The following is a 20,766-nucleotide window of genomic DNA, read 5'->3' as shown; positions in this document are numbered from 1 at the left end:
GAGGAACTCCGCTATTGCTGGAATAGTGGCATCGAGTGGAGAGATACCCCTCCCACGACACCAACCACAAAAGACTCTCCACTTCGCCTGGTAGACTCCCGCGGAGGACTTCCGCAGGTGTCGAGACATTCTTTCCGCAACCTGCTGCGAAAAGCCTCTCTCCGTGAGGAGACGCTGGATAGTCTCCAGGCGTGAAGCCGAAGCGAGGCTACGGCTTTGTGGTAGATGTGGCAATGTGGTTGTGTGGTGGGATGTAGGCCTAAACAAAACACAAACCCCCACACCCTTGATCACTCTTACTTCCAAAATATCCCACAACACAAACTTTCCCCTTACTTTACTTTAAACTGGACTCTTAGACAGAAGGAAAATGAAAACAAAACATAACCTTAACATTATATTCTTAAAAGTAAACGCAATCATAAACCAAAAAAACACACTTATCACTAATCATAAACAATATTAATTATAAAACCGTAACACCATTCAAATAAAAAAAACCCTAACAACTTAAAATTACCACACCCCAAAACCAATATTTGTTTATGTGTGGAACTCTTTATCCACACTAGGGCCAACAATCCTTTTCGGCCAAAGCCACAACTCCCTGGCAGACGCAACACTGGCACAATCTGCTATAACTGCTCCACTTAATTTGGCAGTCTATATCGTCATCATCATCCTCATCAATAACAGCAATCGAAATCGTAATTGTAATAAACAGGCCAGGTCGTCAACAGTTGATCAATCCACTAGAGCATTCTAAACACAAGTTCCTTAAGTAAGCCAGGTCATCAATAGTCAAATTCAAATAAATCTTCTCCCCAAAGGAGGAATCACGGCTCTGAATATAAAAAACACTAAACAGCCGGCTTTCAAGAACAAAAAAAAATAACAACCGACTCCTTCTACAGTCAGAGATCCAATGCTTTCGCCCAAGACATTCATCACCGCCCTATCCTAGCTAAAAAAATGTAAACAAACAACCTCAAATATACCAACAATCTTTCCAACTACAAACAGTCATTCGCTAATTACCCTTGTTCTTCGGCGCGCACCGCGGACACACAAAACACGCACACACAAACGCACATACACACATACTCTCTCGCGCACGCGCGATCTAACAAGACTAAAGCAAATGAAATTCTCTCTCTCTCTCTCTCTCTCTCTCTCTCTCTCTCTGACAAAACTAAAGCAAATAAACACTCTTTCTCTCTCTCTCTCTCTCTCTCGCTCACAAAACTAAGCAAATAAACACCTTCTCTCTCTCTCTCTCTCTCTCTCTCTCTCTCTCTCTCTCTCTCTCTCTCGCTCACAAAACTAAGCAAATAAACACTTTCTCTCTCTTGCGGTTTGACAAAACTTAAGTAAATAAACATCCACACTCACTCTCTCTCTCTCTCTCTCTCTAATGACAAAGCTAAAGCAAATAAAATGTCTCGATTTAACAATACTAAAACAACTCTCTCTCTCTCTCTCTCGATTTGGCAAAACAAAAAAAATAAATTAAAATAAAATTAATCCTCCACATTCCTCCCCCCTTACTTTGCCAAATCCTCACACAACACTTACCTATTTTCTCATTACCCAGTCGCAATCAGGAACAGGGCCTCGGCTTCGAGTAACTGGGCCTTCATATACCTGCACTCTCTCATTCACTTCTTCCATGTCGTTTTCATTCAACGTACTATTACTATTCCCGTCTATGTTCTACTCGTCTAAGATATCATTCACTATTTCATCTACCTCAGTTTCATCTGGCCCGAAAATCCCACTAATTTCTGTCAACAATTCATCCATTACATCTAAACGATTTTCTACTTTAACAAAAGAATCATTCATACTGCTTATCATTCTCCTATCTTTCATTCTCGTGTTCGTCATACGTTCTCTTGCCTCATCTAACGAAAAACCACACACACTATAAGTATCATTCATACTCATCCATGTTTCATCTTTATTAATACATTTATCTTCCATACTCACCTGTACATTTACACCCTTGTCCTGCTTATTCTGATTCCCGCCAACAACTACAAAATTTTCCTGTCTTTTATCCCCAGTAAAATTCTCAGACTTCTTTTTCTTTCCATATTCTACTAACACCAATTGCTTATCTTCTAAACCTAATGCCTCACACATACTCGGTTCATACTTGTTCGTTTTCAGCCATTTATTCATACCATTCTCCTGAATATATCTTGGTACCTCCTTCCATTTTCGCAACTGATTGTGGTGTGCCCTAACCTTTTCCACACTACCATCCACACTTACTTTACCTAAAACATAACTCAACCCACTAGAACCAACATCTAACACCTCATATGGACCTTCAAACTTATCACGTACCTTATTGACATTCATTCTTCCTTTTTCAATTACTTCTTTTAACCCTTTTACCCCCAAAGGACGTACGGGTACGTACCTCATAAGCCATCCCTTTACCCCCATGGACGTACGGGTACGTTTTCTATACTTATGCGTAGATAACAGGTCTTGGCAGGCGTTGTATTTGAAATACAACGCTTTACTGTTGTGATGTTGTTCCTTCGATGTCTTGTCATCAATGTAACATGAATAAAAAGTTTCTCTGGGCCCAACAAGGGTCAAGATGGACCTTTAAATTTTCTTTGAAGAATCAGCTGATATTTCCTGTGCAGTTATTTTAGGTTGCAGAGATATTTACACAAATATTACGAAAATAGGGCACTGTTACCAGTGCAAGAGTGTGGTTTCGTTGTTCCTTCGACATCTTATCATCAATGTAATGTGAATAAAAAGTTCTCTGAGGCCCACAGGGGTCATGAATGACCTTTAAATTTTATGTAAAGGAAACAGCTGACCTTTTATGTGCATTTGCTTTAGATTTCATAGCTATTATTATCGAATAATTACGTAAAATGGTTCCGTTGCCATGGTAACACAATGTTTTCATTGTTTTACAATGCCAGATCCCCACAGAGGTCAAGATGGACCTTTAAACTTTCTGTTATCAATCAGATTATTTTTCCTTGTATTTTTTGAGGTTTTTCATAGTCATTTATACAAATTTTACAAAAAATTGTCATCATTACTCCTGCGTGACTATTGTTTGATTGTTCCTTGGATATCGTGTCAACAATGATGAATGAAAAGTTTCCCTGGGCTCCACTGGGGTCTTGATTGACCTATAAATTTTCTTTATAGATTCAGCTCGTATTTCATATGCAGTTTGTTTAGGTTTCATAGCTATTTACACGAGTAATTACTAAAAATGATTTCGTTACCATGGTAACGATGTGTTTACGTTTGCGCCACGGCGTAAGGAAGAAGTTCCCCGGAGTGAGCGTAACGCTCTTTAAAATCTCCGTGTCTCGGAATTTAAAGGTCCGAAAGCAGCTGATTTTAGTTGTTATGCGTTTATTTATGCCTAACATGATTATTTTTGTATATTTTTTGTTGCTATTTTGCCGAAACTTTGAGTATATTTCTCATTTCTTGTCGTCATCCTTGCTCCCGGGGAAAAATAAGACTCCCTCTGCCATTGTCGGGCAGGACAAACAAAGACTTTTAAATTTCCTCGTCTTGTGATTTAAAGGCCTCAAAGCAGCTGATTTGGGTTGCCATGCAGCTTTTATGCTTATCAGAATTATTTTTGTATGTTTTTTATTTCTATTTTGCCGAAACATTTAGTAAATTTCATATTTTTTTCGGGGAATGAAGACACTGTGAGCGCGAGGTAGGCAGACAGCGTGGTTGAGTCCGTCACCACCAGGACTCGCCGACCACCAACACCGTCGCCGTGTGTCTCAGTTCAACTCTTGACTTTGTGGAAGGAGGATGTGTTTCGTGCGTTATCCGTCAATTTTGCGCTTTTACAGCCTATTCTAATAAGTGATAGTGCTTTATACCTTTTTAGAATATTCCTCTTTATATGTGTGAAGGCATTTGTTGGATAAAATGCCTAATGGTCAAGAAAGATCAGTGTGAATGAAAAATTCTGTGATTAATGGCAACTCAAGGGAAGAAATTGCGACTGTTGTCTCGACCTGGTAAACATGTAACTACGATTTGAAAGGTTGGTGTTGTGTTTATGCATGTATGTTTTCATATTATTTCAAGTGTTCTATAGGAATACATATAGTATATATATATATATATATATATATATATATATATATATATATATATATATATATATATATATATATATATATATATATATATATATACCGTATACATATTCATTTGAAAATACGTCGATTTATTTTAGGCAGCCACTGTGTATATTTGAAACTGACTTTGCTGAGAGAGAGAGAGAGAGAGAGAGAGAGAGAGAGAGAGAGAGAGAGAGAGAGAGGGGGGGGGGGGGGGGGGAGAGAGAGAGAGAGAGAGAGAGAGGGAGATTGTAAAAGTTTCTTTCTTTCGGTCATAACTGACCTATGCTTAGAGGAATTTTATTATTTTTTTTTTATTTTTGAAGAAAATTTATTGAACTTTCTTATGGCATGTGTGAAAATAAGGATAAAGCAATGTAAATAGTGGGTATTGTTAGATGAAGTTAGGCGATGACAAACTTTTTTTTTTTATCGTATACATTCCAATAAATAACAGAGAATTCTCATTACAGATACTTGAAAATTATACCATCTTATGGACAATTTATTCAGCTATAAAATTGTATCTAATAGTTTGTAGTTAGAAGAAATGAATAAGGAAAAAAAATAATAAAATGTGTAAAAGCTGTAAACCCAAATTTCTTTACCGCAAGTAACGAGATTTAGGTTTTCAGTTTTTGCTCGTTTACTACTTTTTTCCATGTTTCCTCTCGTTTAACTACAAATTCTAATATACGATTTTATAGCTGAATAAATTGTCTATAATATGGTATCATTTTGAAGTCTCCTTGAGGAGAACTTACTTTGCTGTATCGGAATGTATACGATAAAACATAAAACATTTCGTCATCGCCTAACTTCACCTAACGATAGCCACTATTTAGATGGCTTTATCATTATTTTCGCATATGTCATTAGAAAGTTCAATTAATTTACTTCAAAATAATAAAAAAAAAAGAAAATTACTCTAAATATAGGTTACGTATGATCGATAGAACGAAACTTTTGCAATCTCCGATTTTCGTTACTTGCGCTAAGGAAATTTAGGTTTACAATTGTTGTGGGTATACTATTTTTTTTTCATGTTTTCCTTCTTTTAACTACAAACTATTATACACCATTTTATAGCTGAATAAATTTCCTATAAGATGGTATAGTTTTACGATTTCTGTGAGAAGACCCATCTGTGCTTTATCGCAATGTATACGAAAGAATATAAAAAATTTCGTCATCGCCCAAGTTCATCTAACAATAGCGGCTATTTATATTATTTTCTTTATACTTTTGATAACTATATTGAAAACTTCAACCTTTTTCCAAAAAAATTAGACCAATCTGACTTCTCTAAGATGAAAATTGAGGCTGTGGGTGCGATTTGAAAAAAATAAGTCGAAAAGCCCTTCAAAACTGAAAATGCCTGGGGCTTAAAGCACGGAAGTTTCCAAGTACGCCGGGGGTAAAAGGGTTAACACTTTCTCTCCTACTTTGTAGCTTTCAAATCTCTCATTTGCTTTCTTCCAAACATCTCTATCATTCTCAGACACACTCAATCTCGGTCTTACTATCTTTTCAAAATTCAACACAAACTTACACGGAGACATACCAGTACTCTTGTGCACCGTCGCATTATACGCCCACAACGCACGTCCAACATATAAATCCCAATCATTATCACATGTACTCATCATCCGCAAAATTTCTGTCAAGGTTCTTACAGTCCTTTCAGCCAAACCATTCGCACTTGGCATATACGGAGTCGAATACACATGTTCAATGCCCCATTCTCTTAACATCTGCTCAAACTCCCATCCAACAAACTCCGGACCATTGTCACTTAACATTTTTGCAGGCTTACACACACTCATCGGCAACATCACTTGACTTACCATTCTTGCTACAGTTTCACTTCTTTTATTCTTGATGGGCACTGCATACGCAAACTTGCTCATATGATCGACCATGACAATCATTCCCACATGTCTCCTCGCAGTCACAGGCAACAAAACACAATCAATCACAAACATCTCAAATGGCTCTTTCATACGTAACCTCAGAACAGGCGGACTTGCATGCATGCTCTGATACTTTCCCTTCTGACAATCCTCACAAGTAGTCGCTACATCCCTACAAATTTGACTCAACCCAGGCGTAAACAACCTCTCTCGCATGCATTCCCACAATTTATTCTTCCCCATATGCCCATACCTGTCATGCACTACCATACACATACTTACAGCTGCATGCATTGGAAATACAGGAACATATATATCTTCATTCATTCCCTTATGCAAAAAATACACAATATTCTTACAAACAATAAATCTTTTAACAACTTTCTTATACGCTTCCAAATCACACGGCCATTCTTCCACCCTAATACCTTTTAAAATACATTCACGTAACCTATTTATTTCGAAACATTCACCTTGCATTTCTTCCACCTCTTCTTTGCTTAACAAATCTTCTTCACTCTTTGCAATATCAATCATGCCAACAAAATTCGCCATGAATACACTATTATCCTCAATTACTATTACAGTACAGCCATTCTTTGAAAGCAAACCCTTACCAACATCAACTGACACATGGTGCAACCTCAAAATATCTATTCCCATCAAAAAATAACTAGGCATTTCATTCTCTCCCATTACAATAAAATTATGTTCAACTTCCATAGTCCCTAGTTTCACCTTCAACCTCACTTCTTCCCAAACAAGTAAACTTCCCTGACCTATCCCATGAATTCTCACACTCGTACACTGTCTTTTCACTTCCCAATTGTACCTCTCAATTTCCCTGATAACCGACTCATTTACTAATGACACTTGAGCACCCGTATCAATTAAACTACAATATTCATTCTCATTTATATTCACATATGTCATCATCCTTCCTTTTACACCATGCATACATACATTTACTCTCCTTTCAATTCTGTCGTTCACTTCACCAATATGTTCATCATCATATTCACTGTCCTCTATACCGTCATATCTTAGATTAAGGTCACTTGCACCATTATCCTTTTCACTCAACAATTTGCAACATTCCTCATTACATTGCATCCTCAAGATATATTCCCTATCATTCTCCTTACATGCCCTATATTCCATCGGTCGATTCCATCCAAAATACAAATACACAGTTACACCATACAACATACTTACCACCATTAATATCTTTGATAATACTCCCCCTTCTAGTACACTACTCTCCTCCTCATATACCATTTCTTTTGACACTTCATTCATCACCCTTCTTTTAAGCTCAGTTACACTACCTGGTATTTCCGTATTTAACCCCTCTTGTACCAACTTACTTAAACCCATTAGGATACACTTATATACCATATCTTGCCCTTCACAACTCTGCTCCACAACTAAACCTTCAGGCAACCTTTCAGAATTCTGATTACTCTCTTTATCTTCCATCCTCTCATGCATCCTCGACATCGCATCCGCTATCACATTCTTATTTCCCGGTACATATTCTAACCTAAAATCAAATTCATTCAAATCCTCTATGGTCCTAGCAACCCTTGCATTCACACACTCTTTCCTTATCATGTACACTAGGGGCTGATGGTCAGTACGCACAATGAATTTTACACCATACAAAAATACTTTCAATGCTTTCACACAAAATCGTATTGCAGCCAATTCCCTGTCAATCGTCGAATACTTCCGCTCAGCTTTATTAAATGCTTTACTAACATACGCTATTACTCTCAATTGCTCTTCTCCATTTACTCTCTGCATTTGAACCAAACAACCACCCATACTAACCCCACTCGCATCCGTATACAACTCTAGCATATTCGCATTTTCACTGTAGTCTGGAAATGCCAAAGTGACGTCTTTCGCGGCCTCTTCCTTCAACCTTTCAAACGCTTCTATCATCCGATCATCCCATTTTAATTTTGTGCCATTCCTTTTACCCGTCCATTCATTCAAAGGCTTCCCTATACCTGAACAATCTCTAACAAACTTGCGACCAAACTCAACCAAACCAAGAAAACCTCGCAACTCACGCACAGTCCGGGGACGTGGAAATTCTCGCACCTTATTCACAAACTTGTCACTCTTCCTTATACCAGATTCACCCACTACATGCCCAAGAAATTCCACCTCCCTGGACAACCATGTACACTTCTCAAGCTTAATTTTCACACCAACTTCAATTAACCGCCTCAACACTGCCTCAAGCAACCGCATATGTTCCTCAACAGTCTCGCTCGCAATCAGAATATCGTCTATAAAAACAGTCACCTTCTGTCGATCGAAACCAGCCAATACAACATTCATCGCTCTTTGGAAGGCAGCAGGCGCATTAGCAAGACCAAAACTCAACCTTTTAAATTGAAAGTGACAATTAGTACTTGAAAATGCGGTAATGGGCCTGCTCCCCTCTGCCAGAGGCATCTGGTAATAGCCATGCACCAAATCTAATTTAGTAAAAACTTTCATTCCATGCATCTTATAAACACAATCAGACACCACATTCATTGGAAAACGTTCTTTAACAGTCACCTCATTCACCTTCCTATAATCAATACACATACGTAAACTTCCATCAGGCTTTCGTACAGGGACAATATGGCTATTCCAGGCACTCTCACTCCTTTCTATTACACCCATACGCTCTAATTCCTGACACTGCTCCTCTATCTCCTTGGCAATAGGCGGAGAAAAATGCCTGGGACGCTGATATATGGGGGTATCATCACTGAGAATTATTTTAAATTCTGGCAGGTCTGACCCCCCACAATCATCGTCACCGAGATTCATAACTCTCCGCTTATCCCATAACATCTTAAGCAATCGTTCCCTTTCGACCTCACTTATACTCTCATCTAACTTAATTCTTCCTTTCAACGTATCGTAATCCCAATCGTCATCGTTCTTTACCTTACCAGACATTACCTGTCTCGCCTTAACATATCTTCCATCCTCTACATTAATCAGTGTATACATACATCCCATGCAATCGCCCTCACGTATTCCACGTACTCTCTTCCTCCTAACACTCGGCAACAACCTTACATACACCTGGGGTTCCTGCATATTCATAACACCATCATATATATACGCACTCGTTTTCACCAAATTACCTGCTTCCATACCTTCCACTACATATTCATCCTTGTCACTATTTGAAATTCCCAGACTGCTCGGCCATGCAACTTTTACACTAATAACCTCACCTTTCTTACCCGATAACTTTACACTTTCCTTTGCTACCAACGGCACTCCCTTCCACACCTTCGTACTCACTCTGCCGTCTTCCTTTAAATAAAATTCCCCACAAATATTACCTTTAACCTTTATTTCAATCATATTCACACTTGGATGTACAATCATACCACATTTTTTCAGAAATTTATACCCAAGCAGTACGTCATATTTCTCATTCGCTCCCTCGACCACGCAAAAATCATTATCCTCCATCATCAGCCCCCCAATCATAACATTTTCCCGCAACTTTCCTTGCACAGGCATACGCAAATTACCAATACCTTTTACTTCACCCTTACATCCCTTAAATTCACAAACCTCTTTTACCTTATCATATGCATTCCTAAACATTAAATTGACACCACAACCAGTATCAATCAAACCAACCAACTCTACACCATTAAAAATCATTTTCACACTCATGCAATCATGTGCTCTTTCTCCCATCACATCTTCATGCAATAAACCCTCACGAACATGCATCACATTCACTCCCCACACACACGAGGACTCACCCAGCTGAACCCTCTGATTAATTAGTTTCCCGAACATCCTGGCTGACTTGATCCCTTCTTTCTACAAACCCTAGCTACATGCCCATCTGCACCACATTCAGTACACTTACCCCGCGGCTCCTTGCACATTCTAGCATAATGACCATCCTTACCACAATTACCACAAATTACATTCATACGATTATTACGACATCCACTCGCTATGTGCCCAGTCATACCACACCGATAACACTTAACCACTTTCTCTTTCTTACAGTCGCTAATACGATGCCCTGTCTCTCCACACCCGAAACATGCTCCTAATGCCCATCTACACTCGTTCTTTTTATGTCCTACCTTCCCACACCTATAACACCTCTCTTCACGGATACCACTACCTAACCTAACTTGCTGCGTACTAGCACTTCTATCTCTCCAAACTTGATTTCCCTGTCTAAACCCGTCATTTCTCGGCATGGGTATTCCTACATTACTCACCCTAACACTTCTATCTACTACACTATCAGCTGCCCTCATTGGCCCTCTCATAACAGCATCTCTAAAACTACCAAATTCTGGCACACATTCCTCCATTCCAGTTCTTACACTCACAGATTTACTTTCTTTCATACACCTATCCAACTCGTAATCCTCAACTATCTCTAAAATATCATCCCAAGTCAATCTCTCTCTAGTCCACCTCATTTTCTCCTTCCGTTTCAAATTAATAAACTCACACACACTCTCTGGTACTGTACCCAAAAACTTTTTCATTAGTTCCTTATTTTCATTTATTCCTTCGTCCCCATACTTCTTTCTAGCCAATGTTTCTAACCGACATACATACATCGAGATTGCTTCATCCACCTTCATTCGTGCTTCATCAAAATCATTTTTTCGCTTATACCTAACACTACCTTTCATACGTTTTACCTGTTCAATTATCCTCTTCTTTACACTTTCATACTCAACCTCTCCTACACTCATTATCACCCCATACATCGTCAACAAATATCCTGACAAAAATTCTCCCAACTCCCTAGCCCAAACTCTCTTACTATCCCCATACTTAGCCTGACAAAACTTTTCATATTCCCTAAAGAAGTCATATACATCCCTACTGCTATGTTCATTAAAACTTTCACACCTAGGAACCTCTCTCATAAACACTGTCTTACAAACTTCCTCTACTTCATTCTCACTACTATCTTCACTGTCTACTCCCTTCTTGTTGCCTTCTTCTTCATTTGAATACAATGAATCAATTCTACACTCAAAGTCCTATCTTTAACTATTCCCTTCTTACCCTTTTTCTTACTAACCACCTTCACCCATTCTTGATCATCCTCACTCACACCCTGACCTTTCTTCTTTTCCTTCTTCACATTATCTTTACCTTTCTTCTCATTCTTCCTATCACCCTTCGTTCCAATCTTACTATGTCTAGTCCCTTTATTTTTAATATCACTATCACTACCTTCCCCATTATCACTTACCCTATCCTCTTCCACAATCAACCCGTTACCAGAAGCAGAAGCTACTCCTCCGACTGCACCTTCACCCATGACAGTTTTCATCATCCCCATGACTTGCCCCATCATAGCTTCCATTAGTTTCTCATTTTCTCGCATCCTCATCTCAACACCCTCTTCCACTCTCTCTACAGTTCCCTTTAACTCCCTAAGCTCCTTCTGCATCGCCGCATTCTCCCAGTTCAACCTCTCATTCTCTACTAGCAACCTCTCTTTCTCAACTATCCACATCTGCTCCCGTTCTTTATAATGCCGCAATTCCTCCTCCAAAGCCTCGTATTTACCTTCCATTTTTCTTCAACCTTAATCCTAATTCCGTCCTTCGTCAAAGAGTCCAGCTTCAATCCCACCTCTCAAGTCCCTTTACTTTCAGTCCCTGTTCGGGCGCCAAATTTATGTGGCGGGATGTAGGCCTAAACAAAACACAAACCCCCACACCCTTGATCACTCTTACTTCCAAAATATCCCACAACACAAACTTTCCCCTTACTTTACTTTAAACTGGACTCTTAGACAGAAGGAAAATGAAAACAAAACATAACCTTAACACTATATTCTTAAAAGTAAACGCAATCATAAACCAAAAAAACACACTTACCACTAATCATAAACAATATTAATTATAAAACCGTAACACCATTCAAATAAAAAAAAACCCTAACAACTTAAAATTACCACACCCCAAAACCAATATTTGTTTATGTGTGGAACTCTTTATCCACACTAGGGCCAACAATCCTTTTCGGCCAAAGCCACAACTCCCTGGCAGACGCAACACTGGCACAATCTGCTATAACTGCCTCACTTAATTTGGCAGTCTATATCGTCATCATCATCCTCATCAATAACAGCAATCGAAATCGTAATTGTAATAAACAGGCCAGGTCATCAACAGTTGATCAATCCACTAGAGCATTCTAAACACAAGTTCCTTAAGTAAGCCAGGTCATCAATAGTCAAATTCAAATAAATCTTCTCCTCAAAGGAGGAATCACGGCTCTGAATATCAAAAACACTAAACAGCCGGCTTTCAAGAACAAAAAAAAATAACAACCGACTCCTTCTACAGTCAGAGATCCAATGCTTTCGCCCAAGACATTCATCACCGGCCTATCCTAGCTAAAAAAAATGTAAACAAACAACCTCAAATATACCAACAATCTTTCCAACTACAAACAGTCATTCGCTAATTACCCTTGTTCTTCGGCGCGCACCGCGGACACACAAAACACGCACACACAAACGCACATACACACATACTCTCTCGCGCACGCGCGATCTAACAAAACTAAAGCAAATGAAATTCTCTCTCTCTCTCTCTCTCTCTCTCTCTCTCTCTCTCTCTCTCTCTCTCTCTCTCTGACAAAACTAAAGCAAATAAACACTCTTTCTCTCTCTCTCTCTCTCTCTCTCTCTCTCTCTCTCTCTCTCTCTCTCTCTCTCTCTCTCTCTCTCTCTCTCACTCACAAAACTAAGCAAATAAACACTTTCTCTCTCTCTTTCTCTCTCTCTCTCGCTCACAAAACTAAGCAAATAAACACTTTCTCTCTCTTGCGGTTTGACAAAACTTAAGTAAATAAACACCCACACTCACTCTCTCTCTCTCTCTCTCTCTCTCTAATGACAAAGCTAAAGCAAATAAAATGTCTCGATTTAACAATACTAAAACAACTCTCTCTCTCTCTCTCTCTCTCTCTCTCTCTCTCTCTCTCTCTCTCTCTCTCTCTCTCTCTCTCTCTCGATTTGGCAAAACAAAAAAAATAAATTAAAATAAAATTAATTCTCCACAGTTGCCTGAGTAGCTCGTGTCGTGGGAGAAGTTCTCTAGCAGGTTCCGTTAGGAGTTGCAGAAGGTCCGGGAACCATTCTGCGTGATGCCATAGCGGAGCTATTAAGGTCATTGACAGGTTGACCGATAGTCTGGTCTTGTTGAGCACCCTTCTCATCAGACAAAATGGTGGGAAGGCGTACACGTCGATGTTGTCCCACCGTTGTTGGAAAGCATCTTGCCAGAAAGCCTTAGGGTACGGGACTGGGGAGCAGTACAGAGGCAGCTTGAAATTCAAGGCTGTCGCGAACAGGTCCACTGTCGGGGAACCCCACAAAGTCAGGACTTTGTTGGCTATCTGAGGATCCAAAGACCACTCGGTACTCACTATCTGCGAAGCTCTGCTCAGACTGTCGGCGAGCACATTCCTCTTGCCAGGAATGAAGCGAGCTGATAGTGTTATCGAGTGGACTTCGGACCACCTCAGAATCTCTACTGCAAGATGGGATAGCTGTTGTGAAAAGGTACCTCCCTGCTTGTTGATATAAGCCACTACCGTGGTGTTGTCGTTCATCACCACCACGGAGTGGCCCGCCAGGGTCCGTTGGAACTGTTGAAGGGCCAGATACACGGCCTTCATCTCTAGCAAGTTGATGTGTAGGTACTTTTCTGATTCTGACCAAAGGCCTGAGACCCTCTGGTTCAGAATGTGGGCCCCCCACCTTTCTTTTGACGCGTCCGAGAATAGTGTCAAATCCGGGGGAAGGACGAGAAGATCCACTCCCTTTCGTAGGTTTTCGTCGATCAGCCACCCCGCAGGTCCGCCTGTTCCGTGGGTCCCATAGGGACCAGAGAGTCCGGGAAATCGGTGCCTGAGACGGCTGTTCGGGACCAGACAGGCCAGGGAGGCTAGGTGGCCTAAAAGACATAACCATGATTGGGCTGGAAGCTCTTCCCCCCTGAGGAAGGGCTCTGCAACCCTCCTCAGCTTTGCTATCCTGTCGTCTGATGGAAAGGCTTTGTGGAGATTGGTGTCTAATAACAAGCCTAGATATACCAGTCGTTGGGTCGGCTGCAGAGAGGACTTCTCGAGATTTACCATGATCCCCAGATCTTGGCAAAGTCGCAGAAGCCTGTCTCGGTGTCGAAGAAGGGTCGACTCCGAGTCTGCCAGGATCAGCCAATCGTCCAGATATCGGAGGAGACGGATGCGCCCACGACGAAATCAGGGTGAACACTCTGGTGAACACCTGAGGTGCTGTGGAGAGACCGAAGCACAGTACCTTGAACTGGTAGGTCTTGCTGTCTAGGCTGAATCTCAAGTACTTCCTAGAAGACGGATGGATTGGGATCTGGAAGTACGCGTCCTTCAGATCCAGTGTGCATATGAAGTCTTGTGGTCTCACTGCAAGTCTGACCGTGTCCGCTGTCTCCATGCTGAACGAAGTTTGTTTGACAAACTTGTTCAGAGCTGAGAGATCGATGACGGGTCTCCAGCCTCCAGACGCCTTCTTTACAAGAAAGAGTCGACTGAAGAAGCCTGGGGAGCCGTCGACGACCTCTTGAAGAGCATCCTTCTTGAGCATGGTCTCGACTTCTGTCCAAAGGGCCAGCCCCTTTGCCGATCCCATGGCATAGGAGCTCAACGACACTGGATTCGCTGTCTGGGGAGGTTGAGATGTTGTGAATGGGACGCGATATCCTTGGCCGATCACAGAGACCGTCCAGGAATCGGCCCCATGTTGCTGCCACCTGTGCACTCAACTTTGTAGGCATCCCCCCACAGGTGGACACGCAGGGGGACTGCCAATCCTAGCGTTTACGGCCACGGCCGCTCCCTCTAGGATTTCTGCCTCTCCTGGAGGACTTTCCACCCCTCTTGTCCTTGACAGGAAAGGGCTGTGGCTTAGACACCTTCGTCTTAGCTGCCGGAGCCTGCTTCGGTGTCCTGCGAGGCTGCTGTTGATGCTGTTGGGGAGCTGGAGGCTTGTAGGGCCGAGATGTGAGTGCCCTTTGGAGGAGCGAATCATGATTCGACTTCCTCCACCTCTCAGCTGTGCGTTCTATATCCTTGGGCTCAAACAAGCTTCCTCCAAGGATGGAGGAGTGTCTGAGCCTGCAGACATCCATGGCGGGGACCTTCGGATGGAACTTCTTAGGTCACCGCATCACGTCGCTTTAAGATCGAGTTGGCCCACAGGTTGATAACCTGGTGGGCCAGGAACTCGATGGAGCGAGTGCCCGAGAGGAGGAAGGTCTCCAGGGCCTTCCTATTGCTCTCCTTAGACAAGTCCTCGGAGCGCAATAGGATGCCCAGAGAACCCAGCCAGACGTCCAGCCATGAAGTGGCCTGCATGGCACACTTCGCGACCTTCTCTTGGCTCAGGATCTCCGATGCCGAGAATGTCACCTGCCGGGAGGAGAACTTCTCAAGAAGAGTTCCCCTTGTGAGCTCTTCCACCGAGTGGTGGAGGGGAAGAGCTATACTGTACTCCCCCATGATCTCAAAATACCTCCTCTGCTGTAAACGAGGAGGTGGGAGGAGTTTGTTCCCGGCAGAAGAATGGCTGGAGGAGGCGAGTTCCGAGAGCTGGGCTTCGACCTTATCTCTGGCACTCTTCACTCCCTGGGACCAAGGCAAAGCTGCACTGGCCCTTGGGGGTTTCTGGGTACCATAGACTTGGTCTAGGTCCGTATCTTTGCCTTCGCGAGGGGCGATCTCCGGGTCCTTGAACCTGTTGAGTTGCCTCATCAGATTCAAGACCTGCCAGAAGGCATGCTCCGACTCATGCTGCTCTCCTCCCTGTGGACTGGCAGCTAAGTCTCCCGTCCCCAAAGGCTCTTCTTGGGGAGACACGTGGACGTTCTCCCGGGGTCTGGTTGGCTCTGGACGGATCCGTGAAGACGACTTAGGAATCGTCTTTGAGTCCTTGGGTTCCCTCCTGGGCGGGATACAGGACTCCAGCAAAGAGATCTGGAAGGTACCTTCCACGCGAGACATTTCTCTTCCTGGAGGTGGGGTTCCTCCCATTGGTGCCGTGGGAGAGGCCCTCACCTCGCTGGACTCTCCTGAGGACAGAAAGGCTTCGTCCACAGGAGAAGGAGAAAACGACTGCGAAGGGGATGGAGCCTTCCTGCCGGACCTCTTAGGAGCCAACTTCTCCCTGGGAGAAGTCATCATGAAGTCCACTCCTCTCCTTCTCTTCAGCGGGGGCGAGTCTGTCTTTGGTTTGAGTCCCAGATCAGCGAGGGCCGGCTTCACAGCCTGCACCACCGCTTTCATCGGGTGACCAAACCAAGACTGACGGGTGACCGACGCAGTGTCAGTAATCCCCGCTGGAGGGAAGGGGATCTCCTGATCCTTCGGAGTGGATGCAACGGGGCCGAATGTTGCCTGGACCTCTCCGGTGACTCTTCCTGGTCCTGGGTGAGAGCCCTACGCTTGCGCAGTGGCGATCCTGATGGCGATCTGGAAGTACACATCTCTATCGGGAGCACGCGCTTCGGATCCCGGCGAGAATGGGGTTCGCGCTGGGGGTCGCGCTGGCGCTCGCGCGATGGAGCATTCGGAGGGTTGCGCATGGGCGACTGCTGGAGCGCGCAGTCGCGCGGGCGAGGGGGCGCATTGGCGAGCAGGTGAAAGTGCGCGCGGGCGAGCAGGTGAAAGTGTGCGCGGGTGCGCAGGTGAAGGTGCGCGCGGGCGCGCAGGTGAATGAGCGCGCGAGGGTAGAGGAGATCGCTGTCGGTCAGGAGAACGATGGTGAGCAGGAGATCGATGGCGCACTGGAGATCGATGGCGCGTGAGCGAGCGATTGCGAGTTGGCGAGCGATGGCAAGTTGGCGAACGCTGGCACGTTGAAGAGCGATGGCGCATTGGCGCGTTGGCGAACGATGGCGCGCAGTGCGCGCCGGTGACCGACCGCGCGCAGCTGATTTAGCGCGTGTGCGCGTCGGAGACCTGTGATGATCAGAGTCATGGGCGCGTTGGCAAGCGCTTGCGCAAAGGCGAAGGATCGTGCGGGCACACAGGAGATCGTTGGCGTGCAGGAGGGTATCGATGCGCAGTCAGCTGGGGCGCAGGATCAGAAGGCGATGAAGAGCACAAGGGCGAACGCTCGCGGTCGAGCTCAGAAGAAGACTCATGGGTGCGCGAGCGCGCAGGAACTCTTGAAGTGCGCACCGGAGTGCGCGCGCAGGAACTCTTAAAGTGCGCGCGCAGGAACTCTTAAAGTGCGCACCGGAGTGAGCGCGCGCTGTTGCGCAGGCGAAAATGGGCGCACAGGTGCGCGAGGGCAAGGCGAAGGAGTAATGTCCTTGCCTGCGTCCAGATCCGAAGATCTAGGGCACGTGGGTGTGCGCTAGCGCGCAGGCCGCGCATCAGGAACAAGGTGCGCAGGTGAGCGCTGACGAGCAGGAGATCGTGGGCGCTCAGGAGACCGATGGCGCGCATGGCGCGCAGCAGGAACAGAAGGGCGCTGACGGCTAGCAGGAGAGCGCTGGCGAGCAGGAGAGCGTTGTCGAGCAGGAGAGCGCTGGCGAGGCGAGTCTGAAGGCTGCAGCTCTGGAGAGCACATGAGCGCTACTGCGCGCGAACGTGCAGTTGAGCGCGCAGGGGAACCCTGATGTGCAAGGGATTTACCCACACCGTGGGAAACGTCCCTTTGCCCAGAAGGGACCGGTGCCCGTCGGATGACGGGATGAGAAGGCGCCTGCTGGGCATCTGCATCCAGGGGCGATGGCAGGCCGGAAGGACTGGAAGGTCTGGCAGGCGTAGGAGATCGTGAGCGATTTGCGGAGAGGTCCAAGGACGTGGCTGCGACGGTCTGCTCCCGACGAGAAGGATCCTCTGCAGGGGAAGGCGGCGGTGAAGAAGACCCGAAGAGGCGCCTCCTAACTCCCTTGTAGGGAGAAGGAAGGCCCCTACGGCGAAGAGGAGAACGAGCCTTACGGGGAAGGCGACCTCGAGGAAGGGCATCCACATCGTCGGTCCTCCGAAGAGGAGTCTCTGTCAGTGCGCTCCCCCGAGGAGGAGACGCACGCGCAGGAGAGACCGTGGGACTCAACTTTCCCCTCGAAGGATGTTCCGAGGGGGAGGCTGAGCCTTCAGCAACGTCCGCAACAGCAGCAGCAGCAGAGGTTTGACCAGACCCGTCGGAAGCCTCTGCCACAACAACATCGACAATAGACAGAGGGTCTACCTCTGCTATTACCGGCGATTGCTTGACAGCTGCCCCCAACTGGATCAGGTCAGACAGGGCTTCCTTGGAGGGCAAGCCCTTAAGCCCCAAGGAAGCCCAAAGCTGAAAGAGATCATCATTAGACACAGCACGGTCATCATCGTAATGAGAATCAATATCCTCCCCCGGAGGAGGAGGGGGAGCTGCCTCGCTATGGGAGGCAACGCCCTCTCCCGCACCCCGAGGTCAGAAAACAGAACAATGGCCTACGCTACCACTCGACGGCCTCTCACGAGAGACCGACCGAGTGGGAGCTTCGGAGGAAGTTCGGGCGGCGGAAGAAGAGTCCTTGGAGCCTTCCCTCTTCAAGGCAGCCCTTGAAGGAGAAAGGTCTCTCTTGGACTTCTTCTTACGCCACCGGGCAAACCTCTCCCAATGGGAGGTAGACCACTCACTGCACTCACTACAAGTTAAGTCTCTATCACACCGTTGACCTCGACACTGCAGGCAAAGGGGGTGAGGATCCGTCTCGACCGCCGACATGAAAGTTCCACAGGGGCGGCCTGGGAGTCCAGGGCACTTGCGCATAATTGCGATAAAGGTAGAGGCCAACTTCCAAACACGCAAAGCTGAAGAAAAATAAAAAACATATAAAGGCTGTCAAAAGCGAGGACGAAAGACAGACACGTCTGCTCCTCGTCCGAGCCAAAAGTGAAGTGAGACAATTCACCGGTGTGTGGGGGGGAGGGGTAGCAAGCTACCCCTTCCCCTACCCCCTTTCTAACTAGCGTGGGGGTAGTTAACCCTCGTTAAAAATCTAATGGCTCGTCATTTTCCGCTACGCCGAAAATAAACCCTATGTAAATAGCGTGCTTTGTATTTCGGTTACGGAACAATTATGAATTGAATGACTTAAATTAGTAATTGCCTAATAGGCCTTAAGTTCACGCGTGTGTAATATGTACCTGTCAAAGGTAAGAAGTAAATTACCTCCGAGGTTACCACAGCCACGGCGAACAGTTCCAACAAAAGTAACTCAGTGGAAAGGCCGGCATCTTCATAGGATATTAACTCTGAACAAAACTAAACGTTCAAACTCCAAGACAACGACAATTTTGGAACACGTCAACGTCTACCTTTGGGATAAGTGTCTACATTATTTTGTATCGTTGGACATGTCTAGGGAAAAGGGTAATGTACGGCAATATCACAAAGTTTTATTAGTGGATCTACTATTTGATGTAAGTTGTTTTGGTTGTTGAATAATTGTTTTGTTCATTAAATATAAGTAAGGTTGGAATTAAAATAAATTCCAACATGATTCCAAAATCGTCGATACATTCCATATAATATTCCGGAGGTGAATTTGATGTTTATCGTTCAGTGAAACAAGTGATTTTATAGAAACGGCTAACTGGCTAACTGTCGCTCGGTATTTCGAATGGTAACCAATATGGAACTCAAGTGCAACGTAATTAGTAATAAAAGTTATGTATTATAATCTTTCATGTATAATGTACTCGGTAACCCTTAAGCATCGATAACTTTAGGTGGGCTGTTATCTTTTAAATATTAGCAGGCTATTGATATTAAATCTATTAATTATAAAAGTAATCATGTCTGATAAAGAAGAAGAGTTTGTTGACCCTATGAATATTATATCATCCTTGAGGAGGATGCGGGGAATACTCAAATGGAAAATAACTATTTACTTAAGGAAGCTAACGGAGCTTCATGGTGATAATAGATTAACTTCTTCCTTTTGTAAGAGTCAAATAACTGTAATTGAAAAAGAGATCGAGCGGGTTAAACACTTTGATAAAGAAATTAATAATGTTTTGGAGACATATGAAATAATGATCAAGAATTCTCGTCGGTGAAAGTCTACCTCAATGAAATCAAATCCTATCTGCATGAATTGAAAGCACATAATATTGATTTATTGGAAGTGGGGTCCTCTGGGCATAAATTTGTGAGTCACATAATATTTAATAAACTCCCCATACCAGTAAAGAGAGAGTTGGTTCACAAATTAGATACCAATTATCCTAATATATCTGACATTCTTTCTAACTATAATGATATTATCAAAACTTTATCTAAAACTGTTTCCAATAGGAAAAAGACCTTCACTAAAACCTCTTGTAAACCTAGTCCTAGCAGTTCATTTAAACCTAAAGAAAATAAGGTATGTGTAAGTACGATTCAAAATTTTAAATTTGCAAATAAAGTAACTAAATTAATTTGTAGGCCATACTTTGGGAAAATATGTCAACTTTAATCATTATAATGATAAAGTGGCCGGACTGAGGGAGCTTTCACTATGCACTAGGTGCGCTGGTTCAGGGCATGAAGACAATGAATGTTACGGGAAACAAAATAAGTTAAGGTTTGAATGTCTGTTGTGTAGAAAGAGGGAGCACATAACTCCTGTGTGCCCTTCTTTGAATAAAGCCAAACT

This window comes from Palaemon carinicauda, chromosome 26, assembly GCF_036898095.1.
Source record: "Palaemon carinicauda isolate YSFRI2023 chromosome 26, ASM3689809v2, whole genome shotgun sequence".
Classification (NCBI taxonomy): Eukaryota; Metazoa; Arthropoda; class Malacostraca; order Decapoda; family Palaemonidae; genus Palaemon; species Palaemon carinicauda.
The sequence above is the reverse complement of the archived record's forward strand: the minus strand, read 5'-3'. Positions refer to the sequence as shown.